The sequence below is a fragment of the Dermacentor variabilis genome, chromosome 8 (genome assembly GCF_050947875.1).
Source record: "Dermacentor variabilis isolate Ectoservices chromosome 8, ASM5094787v1, whole genome shotgun sequence".
Lineage (NCBI taxonomy): Eukaryota > Metazoa > Arthropoda > Arachnida > Ixodida > Ixodidae > Dermacentor > Dermacentor variabilis.
Genome location: NC_134575.1, coordinates 91,391,324 through 91,404,763, shown reverse-complemented (window position 1 = coordinate 91,404,763; position 13,440 = coordinate 91,391,324). Strand labels below are relative to the sequence as shown.

Sequence of the window (13,440 nt, the reverse complement as noted above, 5' to 3'; positions counted from 1 at the left end):
CTGTTTTAATGAGGAGAAAGGAAGAGAAGTGCCACTCTTCAGCGTGGTAATCAGGGTGAAAAGCGGAGAGAGATGGCGTGGTAACGTTAAACAAATCTGGTTGTTAAATGAAATTCCGCCCATTGTTTGGATCGCACCGCTGGTACGATCTGTTGGGAACTCTGCGCTGACGCCCGGGGTTGTACCTGGGTCGCAAGCCCCAAGGGTAGCGTTGGCCTGGCGGCCTGGGGTACAACTGGAAGCATCCGAAGGTCCCGGCAAAGCATGAGTCGACTGGTAACAACAAAACAACTTGTTTATTTTAACATCGCAAAGAGTTGGCGGTCAGGTTGACCGAAGTAGAGAGACGGGAGAGCACTTCACTCAACAGAAGAAATCGGAGCCCTCCTTTTGGCGTCCGGGGGCAGCTGTTTTTATACTCTCGCAGTTGAGGGCAAGAAGGAACCCCTCAATAGACGAGCACGTGAATGTACAATGGGCTAATGGTGACGCACACTGTCGTAGCGCTGCCGGTCGGGCACAATGACTGGAATGAGAGGGTGATCCCTGCTGTCGCACCGCCTGGTTCGGGCACAATGACTGGAATGAGAGGGTGACCCCTGCTTTCGCATCGCCCGGTTTGGGCACAATGGCACATACACTCACACACGCACATGAAGACACGTGGCATCGGAACATGCCTGGAAACGCCTGGAAACACCTGGCGGGGAGCGTTGCGGCGACGACGATCGGGCCAAAATGTCTGCCGCCCCGCCGCAGTCGCGCCGGCAAAACCGCGTGTCGCAGGCGAAACGCAACAGACCGCCCCGCCGGGGGAAGGAGATCCCGATGGACAGGGGACTGCATCCGCTGTCCGGAGGGATGTCGCTCGATGATGCTCATAACCGAAGTCGGGCGTCCCTCGACGTTTCTTGAGCGCAGCGCACAGAGAAGGCCTCGTTCTCTCGTTCAGGTTCGCACGGGACACCGCAAAGTGACTTCGGGAGAGTTCACATTTTTGCTCTCGTTCCCGGCAAGCGTTAGAACTACGCTGAAACTCAACCGCTCAGTCAGCAAGCACGGCACAACCCTCACTAAGCCCTGCCAGGCTCTTTCCCCTTTTTATACCACTGCCTAGTTCCTTACAGTAGTCTAGCATCACTCAGAACGCGTCCACAAATTGGAAAATTGCACTAGAAAGCATATCATCACTTTGAAACACTAAACAAAAGCAATATGTTAAAAAAAAATCCTGCCTCAGGAAGAAAAACATCAGTAACCAACAATTTTGAGGCTGATTCCTACGTTAGGGGCTTCGACTTAAGCCATCGGCGTTACCGTTGAGACTCCCCTTTTTGTAACGCACCTCAAAGGAATATTGTTGTAAAGCGAGGCTCCAGCGCAGGAGGCGGCCATTTTTGGGAGAGATGGTCTGCAGCCATTGGAGAGGGCAGTGATCCGTCTCAATGATAAACCTCGAGCCGGCTAGATAGCATGACAATTTCTGAACGGCCCACACGACACATGCACACTCTTTCTCGGTGGCGCTATACGCCTGCTCACGACTGGTCAGCTTACGACTAGCATACAGGACGGGGTGTTCTACTTCTCCATTTTCCCGTTGGCACAGTACAACGCCCATGCCTCGCTCACTAGCATCGCATTGAACAACGAACCCTTTTGTATAGTCTGGCGATCGTAGCACAGGCTGGCTTGTTAGGGCACTCTTTAGGGCGCTAAAAGCTCTTTCCTTTGTCTCGTCCCAGACGACTGTTTGAGGCTCTGTCTTTCTTAGAGCATCCGTCAGGGGAGCCGCGATATCAGAGTACCTGGGGATGTACCTCTGATAGAAGCCGGCGACACCTAAGAACGACCGAATATCGGTCTTCGTGCGCGGTTGCGGAAAGTCTCGCACAGCGGCCACCTTTATTTCAGAGGGGCGGCGACGACCCTGACCAATCACGTGACCGAGGTAGACAACCTCGGCCTGTGCTAACTGGCACTTAGGAGCCTTTACTGTCAAGCCCGCTTCGCGCAGGCGGGTTAGCACTGCCCGCAAGTGTGCCATATGCTCAGACCAGGATGCGGAGAATATCGCTACGTCGTCTAGATACGGTAAAGCGAATTCTTGCTGTCCCCGCAACACTTTATCCATGAGGCTTGAAAAACAGTATGGCGCGTTCTTCAAACCAAAACTCAACACTTTAGGACGGAATGTTCCCATTGGTGAAATGAACGCCGCATACCTACTAGCCTCTTCTGTAAGTGGAACCTGCCAATAACCCCTGACAAGATCTAGGGTGGAAATAAACTGAGCGCTACTAACTTTCTCAAGGCGCTCCTCGATGTTAGGGATCGGATGAATTTGATCCTTAGTGATGGAATTAAGCCTGCGGTAGTCGACGCAAGGACGAGGTTCCTTGCCCGGTACCTCAACTAAAATCAAAGGGGAGGTATAATCACTCTCACCTGCCTCAATAACACCGAGCTGTAGCATTTTCTTTATCTCAGCCTCCATAATATCGCTCTGGCGGGGTGACACCCGATACGCCTTGGATCGTACTGGCTCTGGGGAGGTAAGTTCTATATCATGAGTAAGTACAGAAGTCCTACCAGGCCTCTCAGAGAACAGACCTTGAAACTCTTGTAATAGCTGGTGTAGTTCGGTTTTCTGCTCGGGCGACAGCGGTGCTTTACTGATAAGGTCACTAATGACTTGACCGGTGTCTTCCCTGTTCGTCACTGAGCCTAGTCCCGGAAGCTCGACCGGAAGCTCTTCAGGAACGTTTACCATCATGCACACCACTGCTTCCCTTTGTCTATAAGGTTTGAGCAGATTACAGTGGTAAACTTGCTGTGCTTTCCGCTTTCCTGGCAGACTTACCACGTAGTTAACGTCCGACAGTTTCTGAACAATTCGTGCTGGGCCCTCCCACTGCACGTCTAGTTTGTTGTTTAGCGATGTGCGCAATATCATGACCTCATCGCCCACCTCAAAACGACGGGCCCTGGCTGTCCGATCATAATAAACCTTGGCCCTCTGCTGGGCCTTTGTCATTGCTTCACCTGACAACTCCTGTGCCCTTCTTAAGCGTTCGAGGAGCTTAAGTACGTACTCCACCACGACTGGGTCGTCGCCCCTACCTTCCCACGATTCTCGAAGCATGCGAAGCGGAGATCGAAGCGAGCGACCGTACACCAGTTCAGCTGGTGAAAACCCCGTAGCCGCATGCGGCGCGGTCCTTAAAGCAAACATCACCCCAGGCAGACACAGCTCCCAGTCAGTTTGATGTTCAAAACACAAGGCTCTCAACACGCGCTTCATGACGGAGTGGAGCTTCTCAACGGAATTCGACTGTGGGTGGTACACTGAGCTGTGTAGCAGCTTTACCCCACACCTTTCGAGAAAAGTTGTCGTCAAAGCGCTAGTAAACACTGTGCCCTGATCTGATTGGATTTCCGCAGGAAACCAACTCGCGCAAATATGGACAGTAGTGCATTAACTATCTCAACTGAGCTGAGTTCTTTAAGCGGCACTGCTTCAGGGAACTTTGTCGCTGGGCAGACCACAGTCAAAATGTGTCTGTACCCCGTGGCTGTTACCGGCAGAGGTCCCACTGTATCAATAACGAGCCGTCTAAAAGGCTCCGTAATGATAGGTACCAATTTCAACGGCGCCCTTGATTTGTCCCCTGGTTTGCCCACCCGCTGACAAGTGTCACATGTCCTCACGAAATGGTCTGCGTCCCGAAAACACCCTGGCCAATAGTACTCATGCAAGAGACGGTCCTTAGTTTTCTTAACTCCTAGGTGTCCGGACCACGAACCCCCATGCGTCAAGCGCAACAGATCCTGACGATAGCATTGAGGCACGATCAGCTGATCGAACTCCACTCCTCGGCGGTCTAGATACTTCCGGTACAGGACTCCACCTCTTTCCATAAAACGAGCATTTTTCTTGGCGATACCTTCCTTGACATTGCAGCGTATGTTTTCTAGGCTGCCATCCTTCTTTTGCTCGGCTATCAAAGCCGACCGGCTGACTTTTAGCAACCTATCAAGTCCGTCTGACGTAGGCGCGATGAGCAAATCAGTAGATAGCTCTTCTAACTTTCCCGCATCGGGATTTTCCTCTCCGGTATCTGGTGCCTTTAACGTTACAGACTCAATTTTATTCAGTTCGGGCGTGCTCTGAATATCGGCTTGCTGCGCCTCTGACCCTTTCTCATTGTTCGATAACGTCGGCCCCGCAACTACCGCCTTTGCAGCGAGCTCCTGAACCTTCGACCTGGTTAAGGCCTGAACACTAGCTTCACCAAACAAAAGCCCCTTCTCGCGCAGGAGGTGATCGGACCTGTTTGAAAATAGGTACGGGTACTGAGGTGGCAGCATAGATGACACTGCGGCCTCCGTCTCAAGCGCTCCGAAAGGTCCTTCAATAAGCACCTTTGCTACTGGCAGACACACGCTATGAGCTTCCACGGCTTGCTTGATCCATGCGCACTCGCCCGTGAACATATGGGGTTCTACGTAAGACGGGTGAACTACATCCATCGTAGCTGCGGAATCGCGAAGCACTCGGCACTCTTTCCCGTTCACGAGGAGGTCTCGCATGTAAGGCTCGAGAAGCTTCATGTTCTCGTCAGTGCTGCCTATTGAAAAAAACACAACTTTTGGTGTTGTTTCCGGACACTGCGCCGAAAAGTGACCCGGCTTCTGGCACGTATAACAAACGCGCGCTTGCCTCATCTCGAAGCGCTTTCTGCGTTCGGCTTCGGCTGCCGCCGTCTCCTTAGGTTCGGTCGCACTGCTTCCACTCGCATCCGCACTACGCGTGTTCCCCTTTGCTCTCATGGGTGTGAACTTCGGCCTCTCAAACTTCGAGCCAAATTCACCCTTTTGACCGTCCTTAGCTCCGCGAGCCCGACGCGTCACAAACTCCTCGGCTAGCTCAGCGGCTTTAGCCACCGTACAAACGTCTGGCCTATCCAAGACCCAGTATCGCACGTTCTCCGGTAACCGACTATAACACTGTTCTAGCCCGAAGCACTGCAGAACTTTATCGTGGTCACCAAACGCTCTCTCTTCTTTGAGCCACTCCTGCATGTTTGACATAAGCCTATACGCAAACTCTGTATATGACTCACTTTTGCCTTTCTCATTTTCCCGAAACTTCCGACGGAACGCCTCCGCAGACAGCCGGTACTTTTTTAGCAGACTCGATTTTACTTTGTCGAAATCCTCTGCCTCCTCTCTATCCAAGCGAGCGACTACGTCGGCCGCCTCGCCGGGTAACAAAGTGAGCAAGCGCTGTGGCCACGTTTCCCGAGAGAACCCCTGCTTCTCGCACGTTCGCTCAAAGTTAACCAGGAACAAACCAATGTCCTCTCCAAGCTTAAACGGCCGCATCAGGTCAGTCATTTTGAACAATACGCGTTCTCCTGCACCGTGTGCCTGGCTTCCATTACGAGCGCGTTCCATCTCTACCTCAAGACGCTTCATTTCCAAAGCGTGTTGACGGTCACGCTCTTGTTGCTCTCGCTCTTTCTGTTCTTTACGTTCACGCTCTTCTTTTTCTTTCTGTTCTTTAAGTTCGCGCTCCTGTCTTTTTGCAGTCTCCCTCTCTTCAATGGTCTCAAGGCATTCCGACAGCTCGTCATCCTCAGCCTCTAACTCAAGAATAGCCTTTAGCAGTTCAGGTTTTCTTAGTTTGTCTGAGACATCCAGACCCAACTCTCTTGCAAGCTCCAGCAATTTCGGTTTGCGCAACGACTTCAAATCCATGGCTGCTCTGAATGCTGCTTTCTCTACTGCTTACTATTGTTTTGCCGCAAACTAACCCGGCAGCAACGACAACCACAATTACCAGCTCTGTTTCTGACACTAACAAAAGCCTGGCAAAGCTCAGAAGAAGAAAGTCCCGCACTCACCAAACCTCGCAGGCAGGAATTCCGCGCAGTCGTTCCGCTGCAGGCAACCAGTCGTCACACAGGGCTCGTTGCACTGCTCCCGGATCGTTGTTGAGCTGCTCAGCATACAGTCAACTGCATCTCTTCGCTGCTGGCCTCCGTTGTCGCGATCTCACCGCTGGCAGACAGTTGTTTGAAGTCGGAGGCGATCTCACCGCTGCCAACCAGATGTTTGGATCGCACCGCTGGTACGATCTGTTGGGAACTCGGCGCTGACGCCCGTGGTTGTACCTGGGTCGCAAGCCCCAAGGGTAGCGTTGGCCTGGCGGCCTGGGGTACAACTGGAAGCATCCGAAGGTCCCGGCAAAGCATGAGTCGACTGGTAACAACAAAACAACTTGTTTATTTTAACATCGCAAAGAGTTGGCGGTCAGGTTGACCGAAGTAGAGAGACGGGAGAGCACTTCACTCAACAGAAGAAATCGGAGCCCTCCTTTTGGCGTCCGGGGGCAGCTGTTTTTATACTCTCGCAGTTGAGGGCAAGAAGGAACCCCTCAATAGACGAGCACGTGAATGTACAATGGGCTAATGGTGACGCACACTGTCGTAGCGCTGCCGGTCGGGCACAATGACTGGAATGAGAGGGTGATCCCTGCTGTCGCACCGCCTGGTTCGGGCACAATGACTGGAATGAGAGGGTGACCCCTGCTTTCGCATCGCCCGGTTTGGGCACAATGGCACATACACTCACACACGCACATGAAGACACGTGGCATCGGAACATGCCTGGAAACGCCTGGAAACACCTGGCGGGGAGCGTTGCGGCGACGACGATCGGGCCAAAATGTCTGCCGCCCCGCCGCAGTCGCGCCGGCAAAACCGCGTGTCGCAGGCGAAACGCAACACCATACAGCGGTACTGTTCTAACTGAAGTTGTTGCGCACTGATTATTCTCTAGTTTTGCATTTCCTCAACTGAGATACTGCACACTTATACAAAAGCCGGCCCTGTCACTGATACGGCACTGACCGTGACGAGTTCATCAGCAAAAATGTTCATTAACGCCCGGGGCTGACATGTCTGCGCAGCAAGCTGGTTGTCTAGCCCAAGGGGCCGAATTAGAGCGTTGTCTATTCATACGCATGTACACACACACGCGCGCGCACGCGCGCAAATTCAAAGAAAAGATATTACGTAGCCAACATGCTTTGTCACTTTCGTGACGGCCACCTTCCCGATGCGCTGCGAGTTTCAGGTAGCCGAGGGGCTCCGTATACGGGACCCAGCCTATTATTGCTGTCTCGTAGACGTGCACGTAAATAGAGAAAAGAAAGAAAGACGGGAGAAAGTGGCATCCACCTCCCGTCAAGGAGCACGCTACTGGAGCAGGAGGATGGGGCACCGACTCGACTGGCTGCCCAAACAGCGGCGGCCATTCCAAAAAAGCTCTTCGGAAACGGGGCCGTTGTCCCCCGTCGATGCAGTGCGGCATCAGGGTCTGGAGGGCACGCGAGGAAGAGGAGGAGGAGGACGCCGCCGAGGCGAACGGGGATGGAGCAGGTGGTCTACGCGGACGCCTGTCACTTTCCTCTCGATGTGCCGAGGCAGCAGCAGCACTCTTGCATGTCTGAACGCTGGCGCGCGCACACAAACAGGGCATGTCGGCTGCGTTTCCGCGAGCATATACGTTCGGCAGCCATACACGCTCCGCTTCTTGTTTGTCCCTCGAGATTCAGCTAAGTTCTGTGCATCGGGCAAGCGGGAAACGAATGAGTGTAGGATGTCGTGTCTACATGTTTCCGCGTGGTGTTTGTCGAGAGTATGCGGGCGGCTACGTGGCCTGAGACGGCCGGAATGGTGTACAGGCTATGTAAACGAGATCCTGCGGTATGCCGTAAGCCACCCCCTGGAAAATTAAAGGGACTCTCGTAGTCGCCATCCAGACATCCGAAGTGATTTAACGGTAGTCGAACTGGGAACGCCGCTAGAGCTCAGGTTTCGTCGAGGGGATTAGTATTCGTCAGGGCAGCAACTGACGTAGGCAAATTGCTGCCCTGACGAAGACAAATCCCCTCATGGAAAGCATTGGCTTCTGCAACATTCCGTGTTCCACCACTGTCAATCGCGTTAGACCTCCGTCTTCCTGTGAACCTCTCTCTCGAGCCAGAGATAGGTCTTGTGTGCAAAAAGCGTCTCGGGTATAACGCCGCCGAACAGAAAGACATCAGGTGTATGGTGAGGGTCCGTATACTATTGGCATCGGCACTAACATTCCAACGATACATTGATGGGAGAGGCTATAGTTTCAGCTGCAGTTAAATTTTCCGGGGGTATTTTGTCATAACTGTGAGTACGCGTTTTTAGAATGCTATGTGTTTACACATCACTCCCTCCCCCCCCTTTCCTCCCTCCTCCTCCTCTGCTGACCGTGGCTTGGCCCCGTGTCAGCAGGCTTCGGTGGACAGTTGCTGCGGTCAGCAGCAATTTTTCCTTCCCTTCGTTTGTTTGTCTAGTTGTTTAAAATTAACAACCAATTAGTACTAAGTGCGGTGATGGTTATATGTTGCGTTACGCAATAACCTTCGTATTTTGCCAAGCTCCTTTGTCAAAACTAAAGAATTGTCGCAATGCAGCACAGTTCTGTGCAGTGTATTAGCTAGCAAAGGCAAAGACTACTATGCATTTTAAAGGCGTTGTTACGAACGTAACGTAACACCGCAGCAACGTGAACATCCCCCTGCTGAACTTTTTCCGTTACTCTTGCTGCTGTTATGTAAATAACAGAGAAACACGTCAGTGCTTGAACGTGCCCACATGGGCGCTTAGTCGGACGTCATTCGTCCACGTATATCTCCTGTTTGAGCAAAGCGTGTGGTAATGTCGTTGACTACTTATCCATGCCCATAGTTTGCACCGCACTGGGCGAAACTGCTTTAGAGTGGCTGAACGTATATTAACGCCCGTGCCCGAGGCATTTTCTGCGCATGCGAAGGCGTTCATCGTATAGTCGCGAGTGGGAAAGCGACGCCTAGTCTTTTTCAATTAGGCTGCGTGAAGCCAGCCGACAAAAGTAGGCAGTGCGTAAATGAGAACTAGTGCGCCGTCGCTTACGCGGCGTTCCCGGGGCTTAGTTAATGGCGCTTCGTAGGCGGCTTTTCTTATGTGCCGTAACATTGTTCACGCTGGGGTAAGGGCGGGGGGGGGGGGGGAGGCGGTCGGAAAACAATAACAGAAATATTACGCAGACGGAACGAACACAAGGTGCGTGTGGTCAATAAACAGTCGTTATTTCGTGAGACAGCCAGTACACAACCTCCACTACGAGAAATAGGTGATCTTGAGGGGTCGCGAGCACAGAGATGCAAATTTACAGGCTGGCGGCTGCTGCGGAGCAACAGGGAGTATTCGCGTGACGTCACATACGCCATATCGTTGTCCTCTTCGCGGCTGCCGCTGTGCTGCTGGATGTAAGTGGATCAAGATTACGCGCGGCTTTTTCGCCGCGCTGGCCGTACAACGATGTGGTGGCCTCGATGACGTCAGCGCACCTTCCCACTCACGGGGTGCACCGCACGGAAATACGCACAATCTTGTCGCGGTGCTGCTTGCAACTGCCGGGGCCGCAGCAGCCACAATCGGGGCTGTGGAGAACCGGCGAAGCTCTCGGCTAAAGCGACGAAACCGGCGAAAAAGAGTCGGTGCCCTTGAAACAGCTGCGCTTGGGTAACGCCGTGAGCACGGTGGCGGCGCGGGCGGCGAAAAAGGAAAAGTAATAAAACGCTTATTGTTGTTTGGGGGGGGGGGCAAATATTGCGGTACACGGACAACAGGAGGGGGGAGGGGGCATTCACGCCGAGGAAGGTGCGGTACGGAGGGGGGGATTATGGGCGAAGGCGACAGGGACAACGGTGCCGGAATGCACCCGGTTTGCGAGGATGCGTGTGCATGTGAGGGGGGGGGGGGAGAGAAGCAGCCCCGCCATTAGTGCCACCTGCCGTCTCCCTCGAGGGGGCCGCGGTTCTTTTTCTGACGGTCAGGGGAACGCAGGGAGGAGTCGTAGCGGCTCACGACCCCCACTTCGCCTCCCCTCGTCGCCACTTCTGCTCCTGCGTATACCTGTACAGGAGCACGCTAATCTCGAATGTAGCGGCAAGTCGAAGGGGAAACCCCGGAACGCAACGCACCGTTTTTCTGCTGCCCCCCGCGGCTCGGCGCCAGCACAAAGGCGAGCACCCCACCGCTAGGGACCTGCTGATACGATGTTTTCGTTTTATTTATTATGCGCGCAATCTGTTTTCAATCAAGTCTCGTATTATAACTTCGTGCTGCGGTCCGTGCGCGTGGTGTGCGCAGCTGATGTGCGCTGTTGCTGCCGTCCCGCCCTTTACTTATGCTCCGCTCGTGCAGCGAAACCGCGCGCTTTTGCCGTGAGGCGGCCTTCGTTGGCGTCGATAATTTGAGCGCGCCGCTCGGCGTCGCATTGAGCCGTCCAATCGCCACTGTCGCCGCGCATTGGGTCGGCGATATTCGTCTGTCTGCGGTTCCTGGCGCTGGCTTACTTGGAGCGAATGCGGAACATGTGACGAGCAAGTCCGATATCGACAACAACGCCAAACGTCTCCGCCATGTTGTTTGCCGCCGACTGTGTTTTTTTTAGCGCGGCTTCGGCCGCACAATAGAACGTTTGACCTATAGCATCTATAGCCTACATTGTGTACGGAGGATGTGGGAACCATAGGGAAGTTTACATTTCTCTCAACATGGCATGCTGTGGAAGGAAGGAGGCGATATTCTTAGTGAAGCCTTTCTTCTTTTTTTTTTCCTGGATATCACTTTCAGCGAACGCGGATTGGCTCTTCGAGGAGTCACGTCACGCCACGTCCGTCACGCACGACTGAATATGTGCCTCAAAATGATAGATTGACAATAGGGGACCGGCTGACGCAACAGGATTAGCCTTCCCAAGCGGTCAGCACCACTGCACATTGTCCACGCCTTAAGTTTCGGTTCTTTTGTACGCAGGGCGCCGACATGGTTTTGCTAACTGTGCGTACTTTCCCCTCATTCCGGCTCGCGCTGTTCGTTTGCCGCGCTGAGTTAATTCCGTAGTGTAATACATGCCGTGTCTCGTTAAACTTCACTTGCAGCGTAACTGCGGGCGCCATTGTTTCAAAACTTTCGTTGCAGCCCTTTTCACGAACCGTTACCGCTCTCCTCCCTGCTCGCCGTACGCTCTGCTCCAAGTACACGGGTTTCTTTTGAATTCGCTTTGCCGAAAGAGGCCAAGCAGAGCTTCTATATCAATTTTGCCGACTTCCTTTTTTTGGTTTGCCGCGCGCACCGAAATGGAAGGCGGTGTTCCGCCGTGCCTTCTTCAAGAACGAGCGTGCATATAATTACGCAATGATTATAAGTGCTTTGATAAGGTTAAATATTCCTTTGCATTCTAGAATAGACGTTTGGAGCGGGGGGGGGGGGGGTAGCAAGAGTCGGCTAGTTTACGTTGTTTCGAGTTCAGGGACCAAAAAAAAAAAAGAGAGAGAGGTCTTGGCTTAGGTAAAGAAAGAAATGAAAAAGAAGACAGAAGGAAGCCACGTCTGCCCTCCCTGCAGCAGCGCTGAAAGCGAAGAGGGGGAAAAGAAGTGGAAAACAAGAACTCGCAGTCTTAGCAGCCATCTCACGCAGTGAACCACGGAGTTCACCTCATCATTTCCCAAAGAAGAACCGTGGCAGAGCGGCGGCGGGAGGTTAGTTTAAGGAGCGCGTGCATGCGTGCAGTGAGCGCGAGTCCATTTCACTTGGCCGCCGCCGCCACTGCGTTCCGGCTGGGCGCTCACGCGATGCGGCCTGCGCGTTCCCGAGAAACACGAACAGCACGCGCATGCCGGTATACCATCAAGCCTGACGGGCGAGCGAGCAAACGAGCGCGGAGGCTCTCTCGTGCTCGACTATGGCTGTAGGCCACGCCGGGCACGGGGGAGGGACATCGCAGCCAGGTGGGCCGGGACTCGGCCGCGGTGCGCCGAGGCAGGCGGCATCGCTGCGCACGCAAGGCGAACGGCAGCATCACCGCCGTGCACGAGTCGCGTGCAAGCGCTTGCCCACTTCGCGGTGGAGGCAGGAATTGCATTATGTACGCGGTGCTTGCGTTTTCCGTCGGTGCAGTGCTGCCGTTGGCTGCGGAGCAGTAAAAAGAAACTTGCTCTAAGAAGAGAAAAGCTTGAGAAGTGGCGCGGTCGGGATGGTGCGTGGCGCCATCCGAAGAATTTCGCTGTTCGTCGTCGTCGTCAGGCGGGGTCCGGTTGAACCCGGGCGATCTCGCGTGTGTGCGAGCTTTCTTATTTTTTTTTCCCGGGACGGGCCCATCCGCAGTGGTGAGGCCGCAGCGCGTGCTGTCCCAAGGGGTGGATCCGTTTTCCGGCCATCATATGCCCGCGCATGCGCGGTTGTTTGGTCTACGTGCCGTGCTGCGACCGCAGGGCTGCTAGGATTCAAAGCTTAAGGATGGATTGTGTAGTGTCGTCCAGTGTAAAGGCGAAGGTGTACCTGGTGTAGCGCGTTGACGCCACGGTTAGTTAGCCACACGTACGCAAACCACGGCATTAGCCGTGGTTTGAGGCATTAGCGAGCGCCTGCTGTAACCCTTTCGTGTCAACCCAAGATGTGCGCCTTGCATGCCTTGCAATTCGTTGGGCGGCTTCAATTTGGTGCGTAGAAATAAACGGAGAAAGCAGACGTATACGCGGTCATGGCCGATTGCGGGTCCACTCGCTACCTACAGAGGAAGCGAGAAAGAAGGGGTGGCTTTTGCCGAGTTACGAGGTAGCAGCACATGTGGCGATCCATAACTTCGCATAGAAGATGGTAAGGGGGGGGATGAGGATGGGTGACATAGGACGCCGCTGTCAGCGTGTGGAACGGTTTCTCAGGATTCTCTAAGAAAGCTGTCAAAACCGCTAACAATCTCGTCTGGGTCCTGCAATAACACGTCTCCACAGGCACCTGACTAGACTTACTCCTCCCTCATGCGCCCGGACCCGCCGTGTCTTTGCAAAGCTCGTAATTGACAGGCACACACTCTGGTAGCGAGAGTATTTGAGGCGGGAGGGGAAAGGGTGGCGAACAAAGACGGCGCAGCCCACGCTTCCTCAGCCGTCACGGTGTATACGGGAGTGGCGAACGCGGCACGATCCAATCTCTCGAAAACTGACACCTCCGAACACAAGTGGCCCCACGTGCGACGACGGCCCTGCTCATTTCCCACGCTGGAAGGAAGAAAATTGCATCTCCCGACTACGGGGACAGACAATAGGCCCCGGCTGCTGCTCCTGTATACCCTGCCGGGCTTTCGGAGGCCTTCATTTTCGCCGCTGTCACGACGCTGCGGAAAAAAAAACACGCGGGAGGCCGGGAATTTCTTTTGACAAGAGGTCTTCATCATCGAACCTCTGTCACTGTGAGTGAGACGGGGAAAGGAAAGAAGACACCGAAACTGTAGACTCTTGTCAGGCCTGTTCGTGGCTTGCTGATGTTTCATGCTCGTGCAAAAACA

The 13,440-nt window shown here is 53.8% G+C and overlaps 1 protein-coding gene across 1 annotated transcript in view; it reads left to right on the top strand.

Moving 5' to 3' along the window:
• Positions 1–13,440, top strand: part of fng (Fringe glycosyltransferase) — a 116,007-nt gene that overhangs the window by 67,954 nt on the left and 34,613 nt on the right. The gene's annotated exons all lie outside the window — the stretch shown is intronic.